This window comes from Ranitomeya variabilis, chromosome 6 (assembly GCF_051348905.1).
Source record: "Ranitomeya variabilis isolate aRanVar5 chromosome 6, aRanVar5.hap1, whole genome shotgun sequence".
NCBI lineage: Eukaryota > Metazoa > Chordata > Amphibia > Anura > Dendrobatidae > Ranitomeya > Ranitomeya variabilis.
The window spans coordinates 446,033,560-446,060,961 of record NC_135237.1 but is presented as its reverse complement, the minus strand read 5'-3'; the positions used below and the strand labels follow the sequence as shown (position 1 = coordinate 446,060,961).

General features: G+C 44.1%; 1 long non-coding RNA gene across 1 annotated transcript in view; it reads left to right on the top strand.

Moving 5' to 3' along the window:
- Positions 1 to 13,756: 13,756 nt before the first annotated feature.
- Positions 13,757 to 27,402, top strand: part of LOC143781223 (uncharacterized) — a 36,003-nt gene continuing 22,357 nt past the window's right edge. Inside the window, exons 1-2 of the long non-coding RNA XR_013216627.1 lie at positions 13,757 to 13,785; positions 14,409 to 14,469. This is a non-coding gene — a long non-coding RNA (uncharacterized LOC143781223). The remainder of the gene's footprint in view (positions 13,786 to 14,408; positions 14,470 to 27,402) is intronic.

Genomic DNA, 27,402 nt, shown 5'->3' with positions numbered 1-27,402 from the left:
ATATTCCCCCTCCTGTATGCATGGCTCATATTCCCCCTCCTGTATGCATGGCTCATATTCCCCCTCCTGTATGCATGGCTCATATCCCCCCCCTGTATGCATGGCTCATATTCCCCCTCCTGTATGCATGGCTCATATTCCCCCTCCTGTATGCAAGGCTCATATCCACCCCCTGTATGCATGGCTCATATTCCCCCTTCTGTATGCATGGCTCATATTCACCCTCCTGTATGCATGGCTCATATTCACCCTCCTGTATGCATGGCTCATATTCCCCCCCTGTATGCATGGCTAATATCCCCCCCTGTATGCATGGCTTATCTCCCCACCCCCCCGCTCCCTCTCCTGCTCCTGCTCCCATCTTGCATGGCGCGCCGGCTTATGTCCTCCTTTGGACCCCAAAAGTTATTGTCCAATTTGTCCTGAGTACACTGATACCCCATATGTGGGGGGAACCACTGTTTGGGTGCATGGCAGAGCTCGGGAGGGAAGGAGCGCCATTTGGAATGCAGACTTAGATGGATTGGTTTGCAGGCGTCACTTTGCATTTGCAGAGCCCCTGATGTACCCAAACAGTAGAAACCCCCCACAAGTGACCCCATATTGGAAACTAGACCTCCCAAGGAACTTATCTAGATGTGTTGTGAGAACTTTGAACCCCCAAGTGTTTCACTACAGTTTATAACGCAGAGCCATGAAAATAAAAAATATTTTTTTCCACAAAAATGATTTTTTAGCCCCCAGTTTTGTATTTTCACAAGGGTAACAGGAGAAATTGGACCCCAAAATTTGTTGTCCAATTTGTCCTGAGTATGCTGATACCCCATATGTGGGAGGGAACCACTGTTTGGGTGCATGGCAGAGCTCGGAAGGGAAGGCGCGCCATTTGGAATGCAGACTTAGATGGATTAGTCTGCAGGCCTCACATTGAATTTGCAGAGCCCCTGATGTTACCAAACAGTAGAAACCCCCTACAAGTGACCCAATATTGGAAACTATACCTCCCAAGGAACTTATCTAGATGTGTTGTGAGAACTTTGAACCCCCAAGTGTTTCACTACAGTTTATAACGCAGAGCCGTGAAAATAAAAAATAAAAATTTTTCCACAAAATTTTTTTTAGCCCCCAGTTTTGTATTTTCCCAAGGGTAACAGGAGAAATTGGACCCCAAAAGTTGTTGTCCAATTTGTCCTGAGTATGCTGATACCCCATATGTGGGGGGGAACCACTGTTTGGGCGCATGGCAGAGCTCGGAAGGGAAGGAGCACCTTTTGGAATGCAGACTTAGATGGATTGGTCTGCAGGCGTCACGTTGCATTTGCAGAGCCCCTGATGTACCCAAGCAGTAGAAACCCCCAAAAGTGACCCCATATTGGAAACTAGACCTCCCAAGGAACTTATTATCCAACTAAAGAACCACTTGAAATAATTAAAGAAAAATCATTTTAAAATTATAAATATTTTATTTGACACCAAATAGAACAATACACAAAAATATTTAAAAACAAGAGGAGCAGATTATACCATTCAAAATGTCACCAAATATATATAAATCCAAAAGGATATTTTCATTTTTTGGTATCAAGTACTGTTTAGAAAAAAGCTTTTTTCAGCTGCAATACCACATTAGTATTTATCCACAGTGGGACATAAATAAAGAAAAAGATGCATATTAAGATATATGCCAGAGAAAAATCAATGGCATTTCATGTACTATAAATATTTATCAAAGTAAGCAGCTTTAGAAATAATTAAATAACAAAGTGCATAGTGCATTAGTGCAAATACTAACCAGTACTCATGATGCACGTGCCAATACTGCCTCCTCACACTCCAACGCGCGTTTCACACGTTATGCTTCCTCAGGGAGTGACGTAAGGGAGGTCATACTATCCCTTTATATACCCAATAAGCTAAAAATTTTAGCCAATACAATGGAGCTGCATTCATATCGGCGCATCACATGCCGCTCCGGCGAGGCATCCCCGCCCCAATGTCCCCCAGCGGCGTCACAGAAAGGCGCGTCGCGCCCTCCGCGACATCACAGGCCAGACACGGGATCGGAGCATGCGCACGCCAGGGAGCCAGGGGATGCGCACAGCACTCCATTGGCAGTATTAGGATTAGTGCACTTGTATCGGCGCATCACACGTTGCCACGGTAACGGCCCAACCGCCCCGTACCTCGCGGCAGCAACACAGAAACACGCTGTCACGTGATCCATGATGTCGCAGGCGAGGCACGGGAAGGCAGGCACCGCCCCACGGAAACAGGCGATGCGCTCAGCACAATTTCAGCCATGCTTGATTTGGGCAAATGTATGGGCAATCTTAAATAACATGGTTTCAAAACATATATACACCAAAGCACAATGTGAAAATCAATAAAGTAAGTAAATACTAGTGCCATATAAAAATGTGCTATACTATCAAAGAAATATATATATATTACATCCGAAAAGACATACACTTTTTCCCAAGGAACTTATCTAGATGTGTTGTGAGAACTTTGAACCCCCAAGTGTTTCACTACAGTTTACAACGCAGAGCCGTGAAAATAAAAAATCCTTTTTTTTCCCACAAAAATGATTTTTAGCCCCCCAAATTTATATTTTCCCAAGGGTAACAAGAGAACTTGGACCCCAAAAGTTGTTGTCCAATTTTTCCCGAGTACGCTGATGCCCCATATGTTGGGGTAAACCCCCTGTTTGGGTGCACGGGAAAGCTCGGAAGGGAAGGAGCACTGTTTTACTTTTTCAATGCAGAATTGGCTGGAATTGAGATTGGACGCCATGTCGCGTTTGGAGAGCCCCTGATGTGCCTAAACAGTGGAAACCCCCAATTCTAACTGAAACCCTAATCCTAACCCTAATCTCAACTGTAACCCTAACCACACCCCTAACCCTGACACACCCCTAACTCTAATCCCAACCCTTATCCCAACCGTAAATGTAATCCAAACCCTAACCCTAACTTTAGCCCCAACCCTAACCCTAACTTTAGCCCCAACCCTAACCCTAACTTTAGCTCCAACCCTAGCCCCAACCCTAACCTTAGCCCTAACCCTGGCCCTAACCCTAACCCTAACCCTTGCCCTAACCCTAGCCCTAACCCTAACCCTAGCCCTAACCCTAACCCTAGCCCTAACCCTAACCCTAGCCCTAACCCTAGCTCTAACCCTAATGGGAAAATGGAAATAAATAAATTTTTTTAATTTTATTATTTTTGCCTAACTAAGGGGGTGATGAAGGGGGGTTTGATTTACTGTTATAGCATTTTTTATAGCGGATTTTTATGATTGGCAGCCGTCACACACTAAAAGACGCTTTTTATAGCAAAAAAGTTTTTGCATCTCCACATTTTGAGACCTACAATTTTTCCACATTTTGGTCCACAGAGTCATGTGAGGTCTTGTTTTTTGCGGGACGAGTTGACGTTTTTTTGGTAACATTTTCGGACACGTGTCAGTTTTTGATCGCTTTTTATTCCGATTTTTGTGAGGCAGAGTGACAAAAAAACAGCTATTCATGATTTTCTTTTGGGGGAGGCGTTTATACCGTTCCACATTTGGTAAAATTGATAAAGCAGTTTTATTCTTCGGGTCAGTACGATTACAGCGATACCTCATTTATATCATTTTTTTATGCTTTGGCGCTTTTATACGATAAAAACTATTTTATAGAATAAATAATTATTAGGACTATAACTTTATAACTACTGAGGACTATAACTTTTTTATTTTTTTTTGATGATGCTGTATGGTGGCTCATTTTTTGCGAGACAAGATGACGTTTTCAGCGGTACCATGGTTATTTATATCCGTCTTTTTGATCGCGTGTAATTCCACTTTTTGTTCGGCAGTATGATAATAAAGCGTTGTTTTTTGCCTCGTTTTTTTTTTTTTTCCTACGGTGTTCACTGAAGTGGTTAACTAGTGATATAGTTTTATAGGTGGGGTCGCTATGGACGCGGCGATACTAAATATGTGCGCTTTTATTGTTTTTTTATTATTATTTAGATAAAGAAATGTATTTATGGGAATAATATTTTTTTTTTCTTTATTTAGGAATTTTTTTATTTTTTTTTTAACACATGTGGAAATTTTTTTTAAAACTTTTTTACTTTGTCCCAGGGGGGGACATCACAGATCGCTGATCTGACAGTTTGCTCTGAGTAGGCACTTGGTAAGCCACCTCCCTCCCTGCAGGACCCGGATGCCGCGGCCATCTTGGATCTGGGCACCTGCAGCGAGGAGAAGGTAAGAGACCCTCGCAGCAACGCGATCACATCACGTTGCTCTGGGGGTCTCAGGGAAGCACGCAGGGAGCCCCCTCCCTGCTCGATGCTTCCCTGTACCGCCGGCACACCGCGATTATGTTTGATCGCGGTGTGCCGGGGGTTAATGTGCCGGGGGCGGACCGTGACCGCTCCTGGCACATAGTGCTGGATGTCAGCTGCGATAGTCAGCTGACACCCAGCCGCGATCGGCCGCGCTCCCCCCGTGAGCGCCGCCGATCGTGCTGGAAGTACTTTTCCGTCGGTGGTCATACGGGCCCACCCCACCTCGACGGGATAGTACGTCCAATGTCAGAAAGGGGTTAATATGACTAATTTTTATAGTGATCTAGTCCATTTTATTATTGACCTTTTGCATTTTTATTTGACCAATAATTTCTTTACCTTTAAGGACAGATTTTTCTTACAGCTCCAGGGAACGGCAATGGGGCAAGTTGCGCACCTTCATATGCCAATTTGTTCCTGGGGCTGTGGGAAAGAGAAATGATTTATAATTTGGAGTGGTTTAAAATTTATATATTTTATCATATTCTTGATCATGTTGCTCCTTCAATATATACGTATATATATTTTTTATTATTATTTCTTTATTTTGAAACTTGGATAAAGTGAGCGATTTACACTTTTAGTTTATATATAAAATAACGGATTGCGTTTGTACCAATTTAATCCTATGGTTCGGTTCTCAATTGCATTTTATTTTCCTGCTCGGATCGTATCGTGATCAGTCAGGAAACAAATTGCAATTGCATTCTGAATTTGGATCATACACATCCATATAAGTCTATGGGTGCATGTGAAACATCGCACTGCACTCGGATATCAGAGGAGATGGAGAAATTAATTTCTCCGTCTCCTCTGCAGCTGTGCTCTGATCAGTAACATATCGCATACAATGCTCTTGCATCAGATGGGATACTCTAGTGGGACCCCGGGCCTTACAGTCGAGTGCAGAATAGCTGCTGTTTCTGATTCTCTCAATGTTCGGTGAAAAACGGCAGGTCCTGCTTAATTGAGAGAAGCAATATGAGAAGTTAGTTGGCACATGACCGTAAGTGTGACCATAATTATAAAAATCACAAATGAATAGTGACCGCTGGATTCAGCAGAGTCAACTCCTAACAGTGAGTGTGTTATGATTTGGCATGATTTGGTGTGCTACAGTGTATAATTTTAATGCTCCTAACATAGATACAGATGTAGTAATTCTTAATTTGTCAGATGGCACAATATTTTATTAACATAGTCATGCATAACGTTCTCTGACAAGTTATGGATTGTTATATGAGTACAGGATCAGAACCAACAGCAGAACATTAATAGAGTACCAAAACCATCAAGAGTACATGCTTACAGCACCAAGCTTAGTACAGCAATCAATTACAATGTATGGTCAGCCTCATATACAATTGCATTAAATGAACAAATGAAACTACACGTCTCAGTACGTTTTTAACAATGGAAAGGCGATATTGGAGAAATTGGGAGTTGTTGTTAAAACCACTATCAGTCTGCTGACCATAAAGGAACTGGACAAATCAATAAACTCGTGCACTGCCTTAATCTTAGTGGTGCTCAGGTAGGTTCCAACACCATAACCATATGTAAATAAACCTGGCACTCAACTTTTTTATCTGGAGATATATTTTAATGTCAGCAACAAAACGTTTCAGTCCCAAACCGGACCTTCCTAGGAAGGAAGGTCCGGTTTGGGACCGAAACGTTTTGTTGCTGACAATAAAATATATCTCCAGATAAAAAAGTTGAGTGCCAGGTTTATTTACATAAAGGAACTGGAGACGTAGTCAATATCATAAATAAACATAACCACATTCAACCCTCTTCTTCTGCATATACTGTCTCTTCACATATTCCTAGCCCCACTGCCATTACTGTCTCCTCACACTTTCTCAATCCCTCCTGCCCATACTGTCTCATCACACATTCCTACCCCCTCTGCTCATACTGTCTCCTCACACATTCCCAGCCCAGCTGCCCATATTGTCTTCTCACAAATTCCACCCTCCTGCCCATACTTGCCATACTCACTTTACCATTGAACACATCCTCTGCAGCACAGGACTAATGCCAACAGTGTAATCAGCTGACCTGATCACACTGCTGACGTTACCCTAACCCAGAAGTACTGGCAGACAGAGCTTCAATTGTACTCGCGTCCGAAAGACACAAGTACAAGTGAATGCTACAAGCTGGTGTTTTACACCTTCTCAGCTTAAGTGCTGTATTGGAGAACAGCCGAATCCCACTCTTGGGGGGATGTCAAAACTGCCTGGAAGACACCTTTGACCACTACATCAGACCGACGGCGCCACCTGCCAGCTGCGTCTGAGGCAAATACCCAGCCTGCCTCCCTCTGATACGACTTTGACTGACCACATATATATACATTTCTAAGCAACTTGGAATGTGTATTTAAACTTTTGACTTCAACTGTAAAAATCGCTTGAAAACTGCATAAAATAATGCTCAATGCTTCCATCTTACAACTGAAAAACTGGAAGTAACCAGATGATCGATTCAAAATGATTTCCATTGCTTTGGTACATCTCTTTTTCCACACCAAGATACTCCTTCTTAGAACATCATGCCTTGGAGAACCTTATAATAATAGTAATAATCTACTCACAAGAATTTTCTACAATATTAAAAAAATTTCTAATATTACACCATATTGTAAGCTATGTTATCTATGATATATGAAACATCCAGCTTCTTTATAGTCGACCTCTAGATAAACTATTTCTCATACAAAGAATAATATTCTAATGAACTTTATTATGTTTTGCTAAGTTTTTCATAAGTAGAATATGTATTATAAATGGTAACCTAACAACAACAGCGCTAAACGAAAAATAAATAAATCTCGGTATAATACACAGGACCCAAGAGAAAAATCTCAGCAGGAAAGCGTCTCTGTGCTGAATGACCCTAGATCTATAAATCTTTTTTAAATCAGTCTGAGTGGTGTGAGTGTTGGGGCTGCACTGCCAGAAATAGCTCTCTTCCTGCAAGATGTTGAAAAGATTACAGCTGCAGAAGAGAAGGGGGGTGGAAGAAACTGGCTGTTAAAGGTAACTAATAAAAGTCCCATTTTGTTGGAAGGCTACAGGAAGTAGAAGCAGCTTTGGCACACGTGTCTATGGTGCTAAATTAACTGTTAACACAAATAATCAAAGTGCAAGGCCCATCAAGGAGCTGGCGCCAGTGAAATGAGGGAGAGGCTAGGTCAGCACTACCTCCAGAGCCAGCAGAGCAGGTGGAGACCAACCAGGGACTTGACAGGATGGAAGTGCTTACAAAATACATTGACCAACAGACAGAGGAAAACACCACTGCTCTATGTTTTCCAGCTATTGTATGCTCAACAGTAGACTTGTTTTCTGCTACTGTTTGTGTGTGGGGGTTATTTTTTATGTCTGCTGATGTCATGATTTCAAAATGACAGGATAAGTAGATGATTGTTCCTTTTTAGGCAATATTTGTGTGCAATCCCTGTATTGGTCAGCTACCCTTGACCCATAACACTACCAAAGTAAGAAGCCATGATATATAGTATTTATGATTAGGTCTTCTACAAAGTATATGATTATACTGGTTTTATTGATGAAGATTTTATTATTATTATTATTATTATTATTTTACTAATTTAAGAAATACCTACTAATTCAATTATAGTGTTTGAAACACATACTGTAATAATTGTTATATACAGTACTATGCAAAAGTTTTAGGCAGATGTGCTTAAAAAATGCTGCAAAGTAAGAATGCTTTCAAAGATAGGAGTGTTAATAGTTTATTTGTATCTATTAATAATAAAATAATAATAATAATTTTATTTATATAGCGCCAACATATTCCGCAGCGCTTTACAAATTATAGAGGGGACTTGTACAGACGATAGACATTACAGCATAACAGAAATCACAGTTCAAAACAGATACCAGGAGGAATGAGGGCCCTGCTCGCAAGCTTACAATCTATGAGGAAAAGGGGAGACACGAGAGGTGGATGGTAACAATTGCTTTAGTTATTTGGACCAGCCATAGTGTAAGGATCAGGTGTTCATGTAAAGCTGCATGAACCAGTTAACTGCCTAAGTATGTAGCAGTACAGACACAGAGAGCTATTAACTGCATAAAGTGTATGAGAACATGATGCGAGGAACCTGATTATGTTTGGTTTTTTTTTGTTTTTTTTAATAGGCCACACAGGGATAGTTAGGTTAATGCGTTGAGGCGGTAGGCCAATCTGAACAAATGAGTTTTCAGGGCACGCTTAAAACTGTGGGGATTGGGGATTAATCATATTAACCTAGGTAGTGCATTCCAAAGAATTGGCGCAGCACATGTAAAGTCTTGGAGACGGGAGTGGGAGGTTCTGATTATTGAGGATGCTAACCTGAGGTCATTAGCGGAGCGGAGGGCACGGTTAAGGTGGTAGACTGAGACCAGAGAGGAGATATAGGGTGGTGCTGAGCCATGAAGTGCTTTGTGGATGAGGGTAGTAGTTTTGTACTGGATTCTGGAGTGGATGGGTAGCCAGTGTAATGACTGGCACAAGGTAGAGGCATCGGTGTAACGGTTGGTGAGGAATATGATCCTGGCTGCAGCATTCAGGACAGATTGGAGCGGGGAGAGTTTGGTAAGAGGGAGGCCAATTAGTAGAGAGTTACAATAGTCCAGACGAGAATGAATAAGTGAAACAGTAAGAGTTTTTGCAGAGTCAAAAGTAAGAAAAGGGAGAATTCTAGAAATGTTTTTGAGATGCAGATAAGGAGAGCGAGCCAGTGATCGGATGTGGGGGGTGAATGAAAGCTCGGAATCAAGGATGACCCCAACTCAGTGGGCATGTTGCTTTGGAGTAATGGTGGAACCGCACACGGAGATGGCAATGTCAGGCAAAGGTAGGTTAGTAGAGGGAGGAAACATGAGGAGTTCAGTTTTTGACAGGTTCAGTTTCAGATAGAGGGAGGACATGATGTTAGAGACAGCGGTAAGACAATCACTGGTGTTTTCTAAAAAGGTCGGCGTGATAACAGGAGAAGAAGTGTATAATTGGGTGCCGTCAGCATAGAGATGGTACTGGAAACCAAATCTACTGATTGTTTGTCCAATAGGGGCAGTATACAAAGAGAGGAGGAGGTGGCCTTGATCCTTGAGGAACCCCAACAGTAAGGGGAAGGTGAGAGGAGGAGGAACCAGCAAAACATACAGTAAAGGATCGGTCAGAGAGATAGGAGGAGAACCAGGAGAGAACGGTGTCCTTGAGGCCGATGAAGCGGAGCATAGTGAGGAGGAGCTGATGATCCACAGTGTCAAATGCTGCGGAGAGATCCAAGAGAATTAGCATGGAGTAGTGACCATTAGATTTAGCTATTAGTAGGTCATTAGAGACTTTAGTGAGGGCAGTTTCAGTAGAGTGTAAAGAGCGGAAGACAGATTGAAGAGGGTCGAGAAGAGAGTTTTCTGAGATATAGCGGGTAAGACGGGAGTGGACCAGGCATTCGAGGAGTTTAGAGATGAAGGGAAGATTAGAGACAGGTCTATAATTAGCAGCACAGTTTTGATCGAGGGATGTTTTTTTTAAGTAATGGATGTATGATGGCATGCTTAAATGAGGAGGTAAAAATACCGGAAGTGAGAGAAAGGTTCAATATTTTTGCTAGGTGAGAGGTGAGAGCCGGGGAAAGGGACTAGAGGAGATGTGACGGAATGGGATCACTGGTGCAAGTGGTCAGGCGAGAAGATGCAAGGAGCCTGATTACTTCTTCTTCTGTAACTGGTTCAAAGTCAGAGAGTGAACTAGATGCAGTGGGGGAGGGAGGATAGTGCATGGTATGAAGAGATTGGGAGATGATTTCCTGTCGAATGTGGTCAATTTTTTCTTTGAAGTAATTGGCCAGATCATCAGCGCGGAGATCCGTCGTTGGGGCCTGCACTCTTGGGTTGAGTAGGGACTGGAAAGTGTCAAAGAGATGTTTAGGGTTATTGGACAGTGAGGTGGTGAGGGTGTTGAAATACGTTTGTTTGGAGAGGTGAAGGGCAGAGTTGTATGTTTTTAGCATGAACTTATAATGGATGAAATCTTCGGGTAGATTAGATTTTCTCCACAGACGTTCAGCGCACCTGGAGCACCACTGCAGGAAACGTGTTTGCAGCGTGTGCCACAGTTGTCACCGTCTGTGCTGAGTTGTTCTATGTATAGGAGGTGAAGCTTCATCCAGGGCACTTTGCAGGGTTTCATTGTAATGCTTCAGAGCAGAATCAGGACATGAGATGGAGGAGATTGGGGCCAATGAGGACTGCAAGTTCTTCATAAGTTTCTGGGTGTTAATGGCCTGTATGTTTCTATAAGTGTGGAAAGTGGGGTTGACCTGAGCGGGATGACAGTTCTTGATAGAGAATGAAAGAAGGTTGTGGTCAGAGAGTGAGAGAGGGGAGTTTGTGAAATCGTCCACTGAGCAAAGCCGGGAGAAGACCAAGTCGAGGGAGTTTCCATCTTCATGCGTTGGAGAGTTAGTATGCTGCGAGAGGCCGAAAGAGGAGGTTAGAGATAAAAGGTGAGAAGCAGATGGAGAGAGGGGAGAAGCAATGGGGATGTTGAAATCACCCATGATGAGGGTGGGGGTGTCACAGGAGAGAAAGTGTGGAAGCCAGGTGGCAAAGTGATCCAGGAACTGATGAGAGGGGCCGGGAGGACGATACACCACCGCCACTCGCATGGAGAAGGGGATGTAGAGTCTGACAGCATGGACCTCAATTAATCAATTAATAAAATGAATAAATTAATAAAATGAAAAGAGAAATGACATCAATAATGGTCTGACCAATACTTATCCATCATGCAATACCATCAGGGAGGAGTCTGATTGGATCCAAATGTATTCTGCAACAAGAAAATGATCCCAAACACACAGCCAATGTCATTAAGAACCATTTACTGTGTAACGAAGATCAAAAGTCCTTGAAGTGACAATATGGCCACCACAGTGCTCTGATCTCAATATTATTGACTCTATCTGGAATTACACAAAGAGACAGGAGGATTTACACAAGACTAAATCCACAGATCTGTGGTTAGTTCTCAAAGATGTTTGGTTCTGCTAAGTTCCTTCAAAAATTGTGTGTAAGAATTGATGCTTTGATGCTGTTTTGAAGGCAAGGGATAGTAATTTTCTTTACTCGGAAGATAGTTCTTAATGGCATCGGGTGTATGCTGGGGATTGGTGTCCTTCTGCAGAACAATTTGGAGCTAATCAGATGCCTCCCTGATGATATTGCATTATGGCAAAGTGTCTGTCACACCAATTATTGATGTGATCTAGATTCCTCTTTTGTTCATTTACTATGCATTTTGTTAATTGCCAAAAATAAACTATTGCAATTTATATTTTTGAATACTTTCCTCTTTGCAGTCTTTTTTTTCCACACCTTCCTAAAATGTTTGCACAATACTGTACATTTGGTTCTAAAAATGAATTCTTTTTATACAAAAAAATGTAATGAAAAAGTTAATACAGGCACTACAACTGCTAGACACTTCTGTAGAAACCCAGCAAGAGAACATCAACAGTCAGTTGGGAACAGTAGCAAGTGGGAAAGAGGGAGCCGTCACCATGGGCTCTTCGCTCTGAGGATCCCATCGGGAGCTATGTAACTTCTATACTAGTGCTGCGCACGCCGATACAGTTACACTCTGTGGCAGAGCAGGGAGACTCAATCTCCCTTCACTGCCACGCGGCTGCTATGGAGCCCTTGAGCAGGAGAGGGGGGCCCGGTGCATTATACTGTATGGAGGCCTATGAGAAGTGCATTATACTATATGGAGGTCTATGGGGAGTGCATTATACTATTTGGAGGCCTATGTGGAGGGCATGATACTATATGGAGGCCATTGGGGAGTGCATGATACTATATGGAGGCCTATGGGGAGTGCATTATACTACATAAAGACCTATGAGGAGTGCCTATGGGGAGTGCATGATACTAAATGGAGACATACGGAGAGTGCATGATACTATATGGAGGTCTATGGGGAGTCCATGATACTATATTGAGGCCTATGGGGAGTGCAGTATACTATATGGAGAACTATGGTTTGCATTATACTATATGGAGGCTAGTATTGGGGGCTATCATACAGTGTGAAGATTACAGTGAGGGGGCCATCATACAGTATGGGAGCTAATGTGGGGTCAATGTACAGTGTGGGTATCGTCATACAGTGTTGGGGCCATCACTTTGGGGGCTACTAAGGGGTCAGTATACTGTGTGGAGGCATAATATTGTGTATAGGAGAGCATCATACTGTGTAGAAGGGAGCTGTACAGGGGACATTATTAAATGTTAAGTGGGCACTTATTGCTATAGGGGCAGGTTATTGTGACTGTCAAAGGGGCACACAGAGGGCATTATTACTTTCTAGGGGAAAAAATGTAGGCACTCTTTTCTAGGGCACTTGCACACGGCATTTATATATTCTAGAGGTTTGTTTTACCAGCTAGAGGGCACAGAGTACCACAGCAGGGGCAGTAATAGGGACACATACGGCAGCACAGGTTCAGTATTGGGGTATAAGCAGGATAAGGAGTTTGTGCAGTTTGGGAATAGATGGGTGTCACGATCGTGGTTTGTGGAACCACTGTGCCATGGACCACAGAGAGCCTGGAGAGGCATGACTAAGTGATCACCTGTCTATTCACTAGAGCCTCTGATGGTGACGTTAGACTTGGCTCCCGATGAATGCCAGGGGGCAGTCCAGGATAGACCAATGGTTGTGCAGCAGCTGGATCCAAAGGACAGACTGGATGGAGCAGCAGACAGAGCTTGCATCAGAGTGCAGCTGACCAAGTTCGTATCACAGTACAGCAGACAGAGTTAGTGTCAGAGTGCAGCAAGCAGGATTTGCTTCAGAATGCAGCAGGCAGGATTTGCTTCAGAGTGCAGCAGGCAGGATTTGCTTCAGAGGGCAGCAGGCAGGATTTGCTTCAGAGTCCAGCAAGCAGGATTTGTACTTGGAGTACAACAGGCAGGATTTGTACTTGGAGTATAACAGGCAGGATTTGTACTTGGAGTACAACAGGCAGGATTTGTACTTGGAGTATAACAGGCAGGATTTGTACTTGGAGTACAACAGGCAGGATTTGTACTTGGAGTACAACAGGCAGGATTTGTACTTGGATAACAATAGGCAGGATTTGTACTTGAAGTACAACAGGCAGGACTTACACTGGTATGCGACCTTACACAACATAGACTGAAACAGGAAGCTTGCTCATGCACCTCCCCAGTGGGGAGGGAGCAATATATGCATGGTGTTTCATAGCCATTGGCTGGGGAGGAAATAGCAAGTGCACGTGCTGGCTCTTTAAGAGGGTGGGAGCGCACACGTGTGAGACCTAAGGACATGGATGGAGGAATGGCTGGAAGAATGCTGAGCATGGGAAAGGAAAGAACCGTCTGTAGCATGGGTGAGTGAAGAGAAATGCCGCCGACCCTTCCTATCAGAGCAGGAACCCGGCATGGTGCTAACTAGGGTTGAGCGACTTTTGCTTTTTTAGGATCGAGTCGGGTCTCGTGAAACCCGACTGTCTCGAAAGTCGGATCGTGTGAAATCGGCCGATTATTGTGAAAAGTCGAGGGCCAACCGAAACACGAAACCCAATGCAGGTCAATGGGTATTTATTTAATTCTCTCTCTCTCTCTCTCTCTCTCTCTCTCTCTCTCCTCCGTCCCTGCAAAGTTTGTGTTTCACTGTGCAAATCGCTATATCCCAAACGTTAAGATAGCGGTTTTACCCCCTGTGATGCCGCACAAAGCAAGCCGGAACCTATGTCATCACGCTGCCCACACTCCTTCACTGGCTGAAAAAATGGCGGGGAAAGCGTCATATGAAACGCGACTTTGGCGCGAAGATCGCCGACCGCATGGCCGATCCCACAGTGGGATTGGGTCGGGTTTCATGAAACCCGACTTTCCTGAAAGTCGGCGACTTTTGAAAATGTCCGATCCGTTTCGCTCAACCCTAGTGCTAACAGTGGGGACAGGCATGAAATGTGAGAAGTCATACGTGTCTTTGTTGTAATCTCTGCAGCTGAGTACTGGTTGGAAGAAGTTGCCATGTTGGTCTGGGCAAATGGAAAAGACGGGAAAAGGTAATGGTTCCATCAGAAAGAACATCAGCTGTAAGTCATTATCTGTAACTGTACTGTAATCTCTAACATGTTCTGCAGCACTGATATCTACCAATATATGGTCATCATGTGGCAGTAATATCAGTGTTCGTCTTTGCATCGTGATTTTTATTAGTAACAGCCCGGTCACCTGCTGAGGTTCTCCTACATCCACTATTAGGTTGTGCCACCATAGATGTAATCATGGTTACCTTGTTAGGTACCCACTCAAAGGTTTCGCCCCCCCCCCCCCATCCAAAAGCCTAGCTATGCCTCTGGTTTGAGGGAAGCAATTACATGAGGGTTCATTTGGATATACTGGTATAGTCAATATGTGTATTGAAGAATGTAATTTGTACTATAAGTCACTTGGCACACCAATGGGTGACTAATAATAATGAGGTTGCTAGTGAGTCTGCTCTACTGATTGATGGATACCCTTATAATTATCAAACATATAGGCTGGCTGCATAATTGTATTAGGGGGGTCATAACTAGCAGACAATGAGTGAGGGCATATGAGCTCCTGTGGAAAGTGAATTCTGTTTCAAAGAAAACTGGGCAGGGAAAATGATGTACGAAAAATATACTCATTGCTGCAGCTGCTTGAAGGCCCTTTCTGTTGCAACTGGTTTTCCTCTAGATGTTGAAGTTACAGGTTGCAGTCCACTAAGTAACCCCCCAGTTGGTACCCACTTGCTTCAGCAGCTACAAGAATTGAGTGAGGTCAGGGAGAGCCAGGGGCCAGAGCCAGTAAAATACAACTTCTAGCTACTCATATAGTATTTGAATGGCAAAGCAGGATTGAGGTCAAGCCTAGGGCAAGGTCTATATCTGGATATGGAACTCATAGGTTATAGCAGACAAATCCAAAATTCAGGTCATACACGGCCAATAAAACAATCATATTAGTGGCTACAGAAAGAGACTAAACCAACATGACACTCAAGCACCTAATGATTAACATGGAAACCATTCATTATCCCATCATAGAAGAAATCAGTGGTATATACTTCTGCAAAGGCTGAATATGGCATAAAAAAAGTTTCACTATGGGAAAAACCCTTCAACCTCCAGAATAAAAATAAAAGAATGTATAGTAACTTCCCGGACCGGTGCCACTCCTCCAATATCGGCGCTGTGTCTCTTGGCACTTACATGACATTGTTATGACATGTGACCACTACAGCCAATCTGCGGCTGCAGATCAGCTGCATCCTTTCAGTATTCCATAGGACGAGAAGTCCACTCTGATGGAGTAGAGAAGGCTGCAGACAATCATCAACTACTGATTGGCTGCAGACTTCTCTATGGCGTCCAGTAGTGGACAACCAGTTTAACCAACGCAAGCTAAAACAGAATGGTATGGTCCCAGGCCCTGGGAAAGCAGAGAAGGATATGCCAAAAATGTCTGAGGTGAGCATAATCTTTTACATTTTATGCAACTCTGGCTTCCATTTGGCTGCTAATTACACATGCATCTGTGATGTTAGCTGTATGAGAAAAGTGGATTTCTATGTGTAGATTTTTCCCACTTTTAAAATATATAAAATGCATAGCACATAAAGCTGCCAGATGCAATTATCATAGCTGACTATGTGAGAGAAGCTAAACTTAGAAGCAATTTGAGGCAAATTCTGAGAAGTTACCAAGGTTTACAAAGTGAGATAATTTTTTTACAGATCTCCTTGTGTAAATTTTGGATTGCCTTTTAGTGTATTCAGTACAGACTATAGAGGCATGCCAGTATAAAGATAATCTGTTTTTCTTTGCAAAGTGTTGGCTTCAGTATTAGATCCGTAAGACATTTTATGGACATATTTGTTTATAATACTATATACAGGCATAGCTATCAGGGTTAAAGGCATGGCATCAACTACAGTGCCTTGCGAAAGTATTCGCCCACCTGGAACTTTTCAACCTTTTCCCACATATCATGCTTCAAACATAAAGATACCAAATGTAAATTTTTGGTGAAGAATCAACAACGAGTGGAACACAATTGTGAAGTTGAACGAAATTTATTGATTATTTTAAATTTTTGTGGAAATTCAAAAACTGAAAAGTGGGGCGTGCAATATTATTCGGCCCCTGTAACTTAATACTTTCTTGCACCACCTTTTGCTGCGATACAGCTGAAAGTCTCTTGGGGTATGTCTCTATCAGTTTTGTACATCGAGAGACTGAAATTCTTGCCCATTCTTCCTTGGCAAACAGCTCGAGCTCAGTGAGGTTTGATGGAGATCGTTTGTGAACAGCAGTTTTCAGCTCTTTCCATAGATTCTCGACTGGATTGAGTCTGGACTTTGACTTGGCCATTCTAACACCTGGATACGTTTATTTGTGAACCATTCCATTGTAGAATGGAGAATGTAGTCTCTGTGAGCCACAGTGTACTGGATATTAACCCCTTCATGACCCAGCCTATTTTGACCTTAATGACCTGGCCATTTTTTGCAATTCTGACCAGTGTCCCTTCATGAGATAATAACTCAAGAACGCTTCAACGGATCCTAGTGATTCTGAGATAGTTTTTTCAAGACATATTGAGCTTCATGTGAGTGATAAATTTAGGTCGATAATTTTTGTGTTTATTTGTGAAAAAATGGAAATTTTGCGAAAATTTTGAAAATTTAGCAATTTTCAAATTTTGAATTCTTATTCTGTTAAACCAGAGAGTTATGTGTTGTGTATCAGCTTTTTGGGCTCCCCTGGTGGTTGCTGGTGGTACTGGTGACTTGTTTGCACTTTGCTTCTTCTGTTCACCTGCTTCCATCAGTGTTTGGGAGTTTCCTATTTGGCCTTGCTCTCCAGTCATTTCCTTGCCGGTCATCATTGTAACCAGAGCCTTCGGTTGCATGTTCCTGCTACTAGTCTGCTGATCAGCTAAGTGGACTTTGTCCTTTTGTTTTGTACCTTTTGTCCAGTTTGCAGTTTTTGTAATTCTCTGTAGCTGGAAGCTCTTGCGGGCTGAAATTGCCACTCCTGTGTCATGAGTTGACACAGGAGTCTTAAAGTAATTTCAGGATGGTTTTTGAAAGGGTTTTCAGTTGACCGTGAAGTCCTCTTTTGTATCCTTCTGCTATCTAGTAAGTGGACCTCTCTTTGCTAAATCTACTTTCATACTGTGTATGTCTTTTCCTCTTAATTCACCGTTATTACATGTGGGGGGCTGCTATCATCTTTTGGGGTATTTCCCTAGAGGTAAGCCAGGTCTGTTTCTTCCTCTACCAGGCGTAGTTAGTCCTCCGGCTGGCGCGTGGCATATAGGAAGCCGTAGGTATGCTCCCTGGCTACTGTTAGTTGTGTGGTAGATTTAGCTCACGGTCAACTCGAGTTTCCATCACCCGAGAGCTCGTTCGTTACTTATGTGTTTTTTACGTTCCCTTGCCATTGGGAACCATGACAGTATGACCGGCCTACAAAGTGTTAATTGTTTGGGCTGAAGCAGGAGAAAGAAGTGTTGAAGGGAAATTTTTTTTTTTTCTTTCCCTCAGAGTTTTGCTGCCTAGCCCTTAATTGCTGTCTAGCTGCTTCTTACCTCCTCTTAACCCTTGAATGGCTCTGACCTTAGCTGTTTAACATGGATGTCAAGAGTTTGGCTGCAGGTTTAAATAATCTTGCTACGAAGGTTCAAAATTTACAAGATTTTGTTATACATGCTCCTATTTCTGAACCTAAAATCCCTACACCAGAGGTGTTTTCCGGAGATAGATCTCGGTTTTTGAATTTCAAATATAATTGTAAATTATTCCTTTCTCTCAGACCTCACTCCTCAGGAGATCCTGTCCAGCAGGTTAAGATTGTAATCTCTTTGCTGCGAGGTGACCCTCAAAATTGGGCATTTTCATTGGCACCAGGGGATCCTGCGTTGCTCAATGTGGATGCGTTTTTCCTGGCTTTAGGGTTGCTTTATGAGGAACCTAATTTGGAGATTCAAGCTGAAAAAGCTTTGATAGCCCTATCTCAAGGGCAAGATGAAGCGGAGATATACTGCCAAAAATTTCGTAGGTGGTCTGTGCTTACTCAGTGGAATGAGTGTGCCTTAGCGGCAAATTTCAGAGAGGGCCTTTCTGATGCCGTTAAAGATGTTATGGTCGGGTTCCCTGCGCCTACAGGTCTGAATGAGTCCATGACAATGGCAATTCAGATTGATCGGCGTTTGCGGGAGCGCAAACCCGTGCACCATTTGGCGGTATCTTCTGAAGAGACGCCAGAGAAAATGCAATGTGACAGAGTTATGTCCAGAAGCGAGCGGCAGAATTATAGGCATAAAAATGGGTTATGCTTCTATTGTGGTGATTCTGCTCATGTTATATCGGCATGCTCTAAGCGTACTAGGAAGGTTGACAAGTCCATTTCAATTGGCACTTTACAGTCCAAATTTATTTTGTCTGTAACCTTGATTTGTTCATTATCAGTTATTACCGTGGATGCCTATGTGGACTCGGGCGCCGCTCTGAGTCTTATGGACTGGTCCTTTGCCAGGCGCTGTGGGTTTGATTTAGAGCCTCTGGAAGTCCCTATACCTCTGAAGGGTATTGATTCTACACCTTTGGCTTGTAATAAACCACAGTTCTGGACGCAAGTGACTATGCGTATGACTCCAGACCATCAGGAGGTGATTCGCTTCCTTGTGTTGTACAATTTACATGATGTTTTGGTGCTTGGATTACCATGGTTACAGTCTCATAACCCAGTCCTTGACTGGAAGGCTATGTCTGTGTTAAGCTGGGGATGTCGGGGGGCTCATGGGGACACTCCTATGGTGTCCATTTCGTCATCTATTCCATCTGAGATTCCGGCATTTTTGTCTGATTATCGTGATATTTTTGAAGAGCCTAAGATTGGTTCACTCCCTCCTCACAGGGATTGTGATTGCGCCATAGATCTGATTCCTGGCAGTAAATTTCCAAAGGGTCGTTTGTTTAACCTATCTGTACCTGAACATGCTGCTATGCGCGAGTATATTAAGGAGTCCCTGGAAAAGGGACATATTCGTCCTTCTTCATCACCTTTAGGAGCCGGGTTTTTCTTTGTCTCTAAAAAGGATTGCTCTCTGAGGCCTTGTATTGATTATCGTCTCCTGAATAAAATTACAGTCAAATATCAGTATCCGTTGCCTTTGCTGACTGATTTGTTTGCTCGCATAAGGGGGGCTAAGTGGTTCTCTAAGATTGATCTTCGTGGGGCGTATAATTTGGTGCGAATTAAGCAGGGGGATGAGTGGAAGACCGCATTTAATACGCCTGAGGGCCATTTTGAGTATTTAGTAATGCCTTTCGGCCTTTCTAATGCACCTTCTGTCTTTCAGTCCTTAATGCATGATATTTTCCGGGAATATTTGGATAAATTTATGATTGTGTACTTGGATGATATTTTGATTTTTTCTGATGACTGGGAGTCTCATGTTCAGCAGGTCAGGAGGGTTTTTCAGGTTTTGCGGGAGAATTCTTTGTGTGTAAAGGGTTCAAAGTGTGTTTTTGGGGTTCAAAAAATTTCATTTTTGGGGTATATTTTTTCCCCTTCTTCTATTGAGATGGACCCTGTCAAGGTTCGGGCTATTTACGACTGGACGCAGCCTACTTCTCTGAAGAGTCTCCAGAAATTCTTGGGCTTTGCTAATTTTTATCGTCGATTTATAGCTGGTTTTTCTGGCGTTGCTAAACCTCTGACGGATTTGACTAAAAAGGGTGCTGATGTTGCCAATTGGTCCCCTGCTGCCGTGGAGGCCTTTCGGGAGCTTAAGCGCCGCTTTTTGTCTGCCCCTGTGTTGCGCCAGCCTGATGTTTCTCTTCCCTTTCAGGTTGAGGTCGATGCTTCCGAGATCGGAGCGGGGGCGGTTTTGTCGCAGAAAAGTTCCGACTGCTCAGTGATGAGACCTTGTGCGTTCTTTTCGCGAAAATTTTCGGCCGCCGAGCGAAACTATGATGTTGGTAATCGGGAGCTTTTGGCCATGAAGTGGGCATTTGAGGAGTGGCGTCATTGGCTTGAGGGTGCCAGACATCAGGTGGTAGTTTTGACTGATCACAAGAATTTAATTTATTTGGAGTCTGCCAGGCGCCTGAATCCTAGACAGGCACGTTGGTCGTTGTTCTTTTCCCGGTTTAATTTTGTGGTCTTGTACTTACCGGGTTCTAGGAATGTGAAAGCAGATGCTCTTTCTAGGAGTTTTGAGCCTGACTCTCCTGGGAATTCTGAACCTGCTGGTGTCCTTAAGGATGGAGTGGTTTTGTCTGCTGTCTCTCCAGATTTGCGACGTGCTTTGCAAGAATTTCAGGCGGATAGACCTGATCGTTGTCCGTCTGGTAGACTGTTTGTTCCTGACGAGTGGACCAGTAGAGTCATCTCGGAAGTTCATTCTTCTACTCTGGCAGGTCATCCGGGAATTTTTGGCACCAGAGATTTGGTGGCTAGATCCTTCTGGTGGCCTTCCCTGTCTCGAGATGTGCGTGTTTTTGTGCAGTCTTGCGATGTGTGTGCTCGGGCCAAGCCTTGTTGTTCTAGGGCTAGTGGGTTGTTGTTGCCCTTGCCTATTCCGAAGAGGCCTTGGACGCACATCTCTATGGACTTTATCTCGGATCTCCCTGTTTCTCAGAAGATGTCTGTCATCTGGGTGGTGTGTGACCGTTTTTCTAAAATGGTTCATTTGGTGCCATTGCCTAAGTTGCCTTCCTCATCTGAGTTGGTCCCTCTGTTTTTTCAAAATGTGGTTTGCTTGCATGGTATTCCGGAAAACATCATTTCTGACAGGGGTACCCAGTTCGTGTCTAGATTTTGGCGGGCAGTCTGTGCCAGGTTGGGCATTGATTTGTCCTTTTCGTCTGCATTCCATCCTCAGACCAATGGCCAGACGGAGCGAACTAATCAAACTTTGGAGACTTATTTGAGGTGTTTTGTGTCTGTGGATCAGGATGATTGGGTTGCCTTTCTGCCGTTGGCGGAGTTTGCTCTTAATAATCGGGCTAGTCCTGCCACTTTGGTTTCTCCTTTTTTTTCCAATTCGGGGTTTCATCCGCGTTTTTCATCTGGTCAGGTTGAATCTTCGGATTGTCCTGGAGTGGATGCGGTGGTGGATCGGTTGCATCGGATTTGGGGACAAGTGGTGGATAATTTGGAATTGTCCCAGGAGAGGACTCAGCAGTTTGCTAACCGTCGTCTGTTGTGAATTTGCTTTTTGCTCCCTCTAGTGGTTACTAGTTTTTTGACTCTGGTTTTTCTGTCATTCCTTTTATCCGCACCTGGGTCGTTAGTTAGGGGTGTTGCTATATAAGCTCCCTGGACCTTCAGTTCTATGCCTGGCAACGTAGTTATCAGAGCTAGTCTGCTGTGCTCTTGTCTACTGATCCTGGTTCCAGTTATATCAGCTAAGTCTGCCTTTTGCTTTTTGCTATTTGTTTTGGTTTTGTATTTTTGTCCAGCTTGTTCCAAATCTATATCCTGACCTTTGCTGGAAGCTCTAGGGGGCTGGTGTTCTCCCCCCGGACCGTTAGACGGTTCGGGGGTTCTTGAATTTCCAGTGTGGATTTTGATAGGGTTTTTGTTGACCATATAAGTTACCTTTCTTTATTCTGCTATCAGTAAGCGGGCCTCTCTGTGCTAAACCTGGTTCATTTCTGTGTTTGTCATTTCCTCTTACCTCACCGTCATTATTTGTGGGGGGCTTCTATCCAGCTTTGGGGTCCCCTTCTCTGGAGGCAAGAAAGGTCTGTGTTTTCCTCTACTAGGGGTAGCTAGATTCTCCGGCTGGCGCGTGTCATCTAGAATCAACGTAGGAATGATCCCCGGCTACTTCTAGTGTTGGCGTTAGGAGTAGATATATGGTCAACCCAGTTACCACTGCCCTATGAGCTGGATTTTTGTATTCTGCAGACTTCCACGTTCCTCTGAGACCCTCGCCATTGGGGTCATAACAGTTTGCCAGGCCAGTATTAAATGTTTAATGCATTGCAGAAGAGGGATTATAAGAAAGAAGATTCTGAGTTTTTTTTTTTTTCTCCTTCCCCTTTACCTCAGAGTGGCTATGCTTGCTGCAGACATGAATGTCCAGACCTTGATTACAAGTGTGGACCAGCTGGCTACTCGTGTGCAGGGCATACAAGACTATGTTATCAGAAATCCTAGGTCAGAACCTAAAATACCGATTCCTGAACTGTTTTCCGGAGACAGGTTTAAGTTTAGGAATTTCGTGAATAATTGTAAATTGTTTTTGTCCCTGAGACCCTGTTCATCAGGAGATTCTGCTCAGCAAGTAAAAATTGTTATTTCGTTCTTACGGGGCGACCCTCAGGATTGGGCTTTTTCGCTGGCGCCAGGAGATCCGGCATTGGCTGATCTTGATGCGTTTTTTCTGGCGCTCGGTTTACTTTATGAGGAACCCAATCTTGAGATTCAGGCAGAAAAGGCCTTACTGTCTATGTCTCAGGGGCAGGACGAGGCTGAAGTGTATTGCCAAAAATTTCGGAAATGGTCCGTGCTGACACATTGGAACGAGTGTGCACTGGCCGCTAATTTTAGAAATGGCCTTTCTGAAGCCATTAAGAATGTTATGGTGGGTTTTCCCATTCCCACAGGTCTGAATGATACTATGGCACTGGCTATTCAAATTGACCGGCGGTTGCGGGAGCGCAAAACCGCAAATTCCCTCATGGTGTTGTCTGAACAGACACCTAATTCGGTGCAATGTGATAGAAAAACCGCAAATTCCCTCATGGTGTTGTCTGAACAGACACCTGATTTAATGCAATGTGATAGAATCCTGACTAGAAATGAGCGGAAAATTCATAGACGCCGGAATGGCTTGTGCTACTACTGTGGTGATTCTACACATGTTATCTCAGCATGCTCTAAACGTATAACTAAGGTTGTTAGTCCTGTCACCGTTGGTAATTTGCAACCTAAATTTATTCTGTCTGTAACTTTGATTTGCTCACTGTCATCTTATCCTGTCATGGCGTTTGTAGATTCAGGTGCTGCCCTGAGTCTCATGGATCTCTCATTTGCTAAGCGCTGTGGATTTACTCTTGAACCATTAGAAAATCCTATTCCTCTTAGGGGTATTGATGCTACACCATTGGCAGCAAATAAACCGCAGTATTGGACTCAGGTTACCATGTGCATGACTCCTGAACACCGCGAGGTGATACGTTTCCTGGTTTTACATAAAATGCATGATTTGGTCGTTTTAGGGCTGCCATGGTTACAGACCCATAATCCAGTCCTGGACTGGAAGGCTATGTCAGTCTCAAGTTGGGGCTGTCGTGGTATTCATGAGGATTCCCTGCCTGTGTCTATTGCTTCTTCTACGCCTTCGGAAGTTCCGGAGTATTTGTCTGATTATCAGGATGTCTTCAGTGAGTCTGAGTCCAGTGCACTGCCTCCTCATAGGGACTGTGACTGTGCTATAGATTTGATCCCAGGCAGTAAATTTCCTAAGGGAAGACTGTTTAATCTGTCGGTACCTGAACATACCGCTATGCGTTCATATATCAAGGAGTCTCTGGAAAAAGGACATATTCGTCCGTCTTCTTCCCCTCTTGGTGCGGGATTCTTTTTTGTGGCAAAAAAGGACGGATCTTTGAGACCTTGTATTGATTATCGGCTTTTAAATAAGATCACTGTCAAATTTCAGTATCCTTTACCGCTGTTGTCTGACTTGTTTGCCCGGATTAAGGGTGCCAAGTGGTTCACCAAGATAGACCTTCGTGGTGCGTACAACCTTGTGCGCATTAAGCAAGGTGATGAATGGAAAACCGCATTCAATACGCCCGAAGGTCATTTTGAGTACTTGGTGATGCCTTTTGGGCTCTCCAATGCGCCTTCAGTTTTTCAGTCCTTTATGCATGACATTTTCCGGAAGTATCTGGATAAATTTTTGATTGTTTATCTGGATGATATTTTGGTTTTTTCTGATAATTGGGATTCGCATGTGGAGCAGGTCAGGTTGGTCTTTAAAATTTTGCGTGAAAATTCTTTGTTTGTCAAGGGCTCAAAGTGTCTCTTTGGTGTACAGAAGGTTCCCTTTTTGGGGTTCATTTTTTCCCCTTCTGCTGTGGAGATGGACCCAGTCAAGGTCCGAGCTATTCTTGATTGGACTCAGCCCTCGTCAGTTAAGAGTCTTCAGAAGTTCTTGGGCTTCGCTAACTTCTACCGTCGTTTTATCGCTAATTTTTCTAGCATTGTGAAACCTTTGACGGATATGACCAAGAAGGGCTCCGATGTAGCTAACTGGGCTCCTGCTGCCGTGGAGGCTTTCCAGGAGTTGAAACGCCGGTTTACTTCGGCGCCTGTTTTGTGCCAGCCTGACGTCTCACTTCCCTTTCAGGTTGAGGTGGATGCTTCGGAGATTGGGGCAGGGGCCGTTTTGTCGCAGAGAGGCCCTGGTTGCTCTGTTATGAAGCCTTGTGCCTTTTTCTCTATTAAGTTTTCGCCTGCCGAGCGAAATTATGATGTGGGCAATCGGGAGTTGTTGGCCATGAAATGGGCATTTGAGGAGTGGCGTCATTGGCTCGAGGGTGCTAAGCATCGTGTGGTGGTCTTGACTGATCACAAAAATCTGATGTATCTCGAGTCTGCTAAACGCCTTAATCCGAGACAGGCCCGCTGGTCATTGTTTTTCTCCCGCTTTGATTTTGTTGTCTCGTATTTACCAGGTTCAAAGAATGTGAAGGCCGATGCTCTTTCTAGGAGCTTTGTGCCTGATGCTCCTGGAGTCGCTGATCCTGTTGGTATTCTTAAAGATGGAGTTATCTTGTCAGCTATTTCTCCGGATCTGCGACGTGTGTTGCAGAGATTTCAGGCTGATAGGCCTGAGTCTTGTCCACCTGACAGACTGTTTGTCCCGGATAAGTGGACCAGCAGAGTCATTTCCGAGGTTCATTCCTCGGTGTTGGCAGGTCACCCGGGAATTTTTGGCACCAGAGATCTGGTGGCCAGGTCCTTTTGGTGGCCTTCCTTGTCAAGGGATGTGCGGTCATTTGTGCAGTCCTGTGGGACTTGTGCTCGAGCTAAGCCTTGCTGTTCTCGTGCCAGCGGTTTGCTCTTGCCCTTGCCTGTCCCGAAGAGACCTTGGACACATATCTCCATGGATTTCATTTCTGATCTTCCGCTATCTCAGGGCATGTCCGTTATCTGGGTGATATGTGATCGCTTCTCCAAGATGGTCCATTTGGTTCCTTTGCCTAAGCTGCCTTCCTCTTCCGATCTGGTTCCTGTGTTTTTTCCAGAACGTGGTTCGTTTGCACGGCATCCCTGAGAATATTGTGTCAGACAGAGGATCCCAGTTCGTTTCCAGGTTCTGGCGATCCTTTTGTAGTAGGATGGGCATTGATTTGTCGTTTTCGTCTGCTTTCCATCCTCAGACTAATGGACAGACGGAGCGAACCAATCAGACTTTGGAGGCTTATTTGAGGTGTTTTGTCTCTGCTGATCAGGACGATTGGGTGACATTCTTGCCGTTGGCTGAGTTTGCCCTTAATAATCGGGCTAGTTCCGCCACCTTGGTTTCGCCTTTTTTCTGCAACTCTGGTTTCCATCCTCGCTTTTCTTCGGGTCATGTGGAGCCTTCTGACTGTCCTGGGGTGGATTCTGTGGTGGATAGGTTGCAGCAAATCTGGAATCATGTGGTGGACAACTTAAAGTTGTCACAGGAGAAGGCTCAGCGCTTTGCCAACCGCCGCCGCGGTGTGGGTCCCCGTCTACGCGTTGGGGATTTGGTGTGGCTTTCTTCCCGCTTTGTTCCTATGAAGGTCTCCTCTCCCAAATTTAAACCTCGTTTTATTGGGCCTTACAAGATATTGGAAATCCTTAATCCTGTATCTTTTCGTCTGGATCTTCCTGTGTCGTTTGCTATTCACAATGTATTTCATAGGTCCTTGTTGCGGCGGTACATTGTGCCTGTAGTTCCTTCTGCTGAGCCTCCTGCTCCGGTGTTGGTTGAGGGCGAGTTGGAGTACGTGGTGGAGAAGATCTTGGATTCTCGCCTCTCCAGGCGGAGGCTTCAGTACCTGGTCAAGTGGAAGGGCTATGGTCAGGAGGATAATTCCTGGGTGGTCGCCTCTGATGTTCATGCGGCCGATTTAGTTCGTGCCTTTCATGCCGCTCATCCTGATCGCCCTGGTGGTCGTGGTGAGGGTTCGGTGACCCCTCACTAAGGGGGGGGTACTGTTGTGAATTTGCTTTTTGCTCCCTCTAGTGGTTACTAGTTTTTTGACTCTGGTTTTTCTGTCATTCCTTTTATCCGCACCTGGGTCGTTAGTTAGGGGTGTTGCTATATAAGCTCCCTGGACCTTCAGTTCTATGCCTGGCAACGTAGTTATCAGAGCTAGTCTGCTGTGCTCTTGTCTACTGATCCTGGTTCCAGTTATATCAGCTAAGTCTGCCTTTTGCTTTTTGCTATTTGTTTTGGTTTTGTATTTTTGTCCAGCTTGTTCCAAATCTATATCCTGACCTTTGCTGGAAGCTCTAGGGGGCTGGTGTTCTCCCCCCGGACCGTTAGACGGTTCGGGGGTTCTTGAATTTCCAGTGTGGATTTTGATAGGGTTTTTGTTGACCATATAAGTTACCTTTCTTTATTCTGCTATCAGTAAGCGGGCCTCTCTGTGCTAAACCTGGTTCATTTCTGTGTTTGTCATTTCCTCTTACCTCACCGTCATTATTTGTGGGGGGCTTCTATCCAGCTTTGGGGTCCCCTTCTCTGGAGGCAAGAAAGGTCTGTGTTTTCCTCTACTAGGGGTAGCTAGATTCTCCGGCTGGCGCGTGTCATCTAGAATCAACGTAGGAATGATCCCCGGCTACTTCTAGTGTTGGCGTTAGGAGTAGATATATGGTCAACCCAGTTACCACTGCCCTATGAGCTGGATTTTTGTATTCTGCAGACTTCCACGTTCCTCTGAGACCCTCGCCATTGGGGTCATA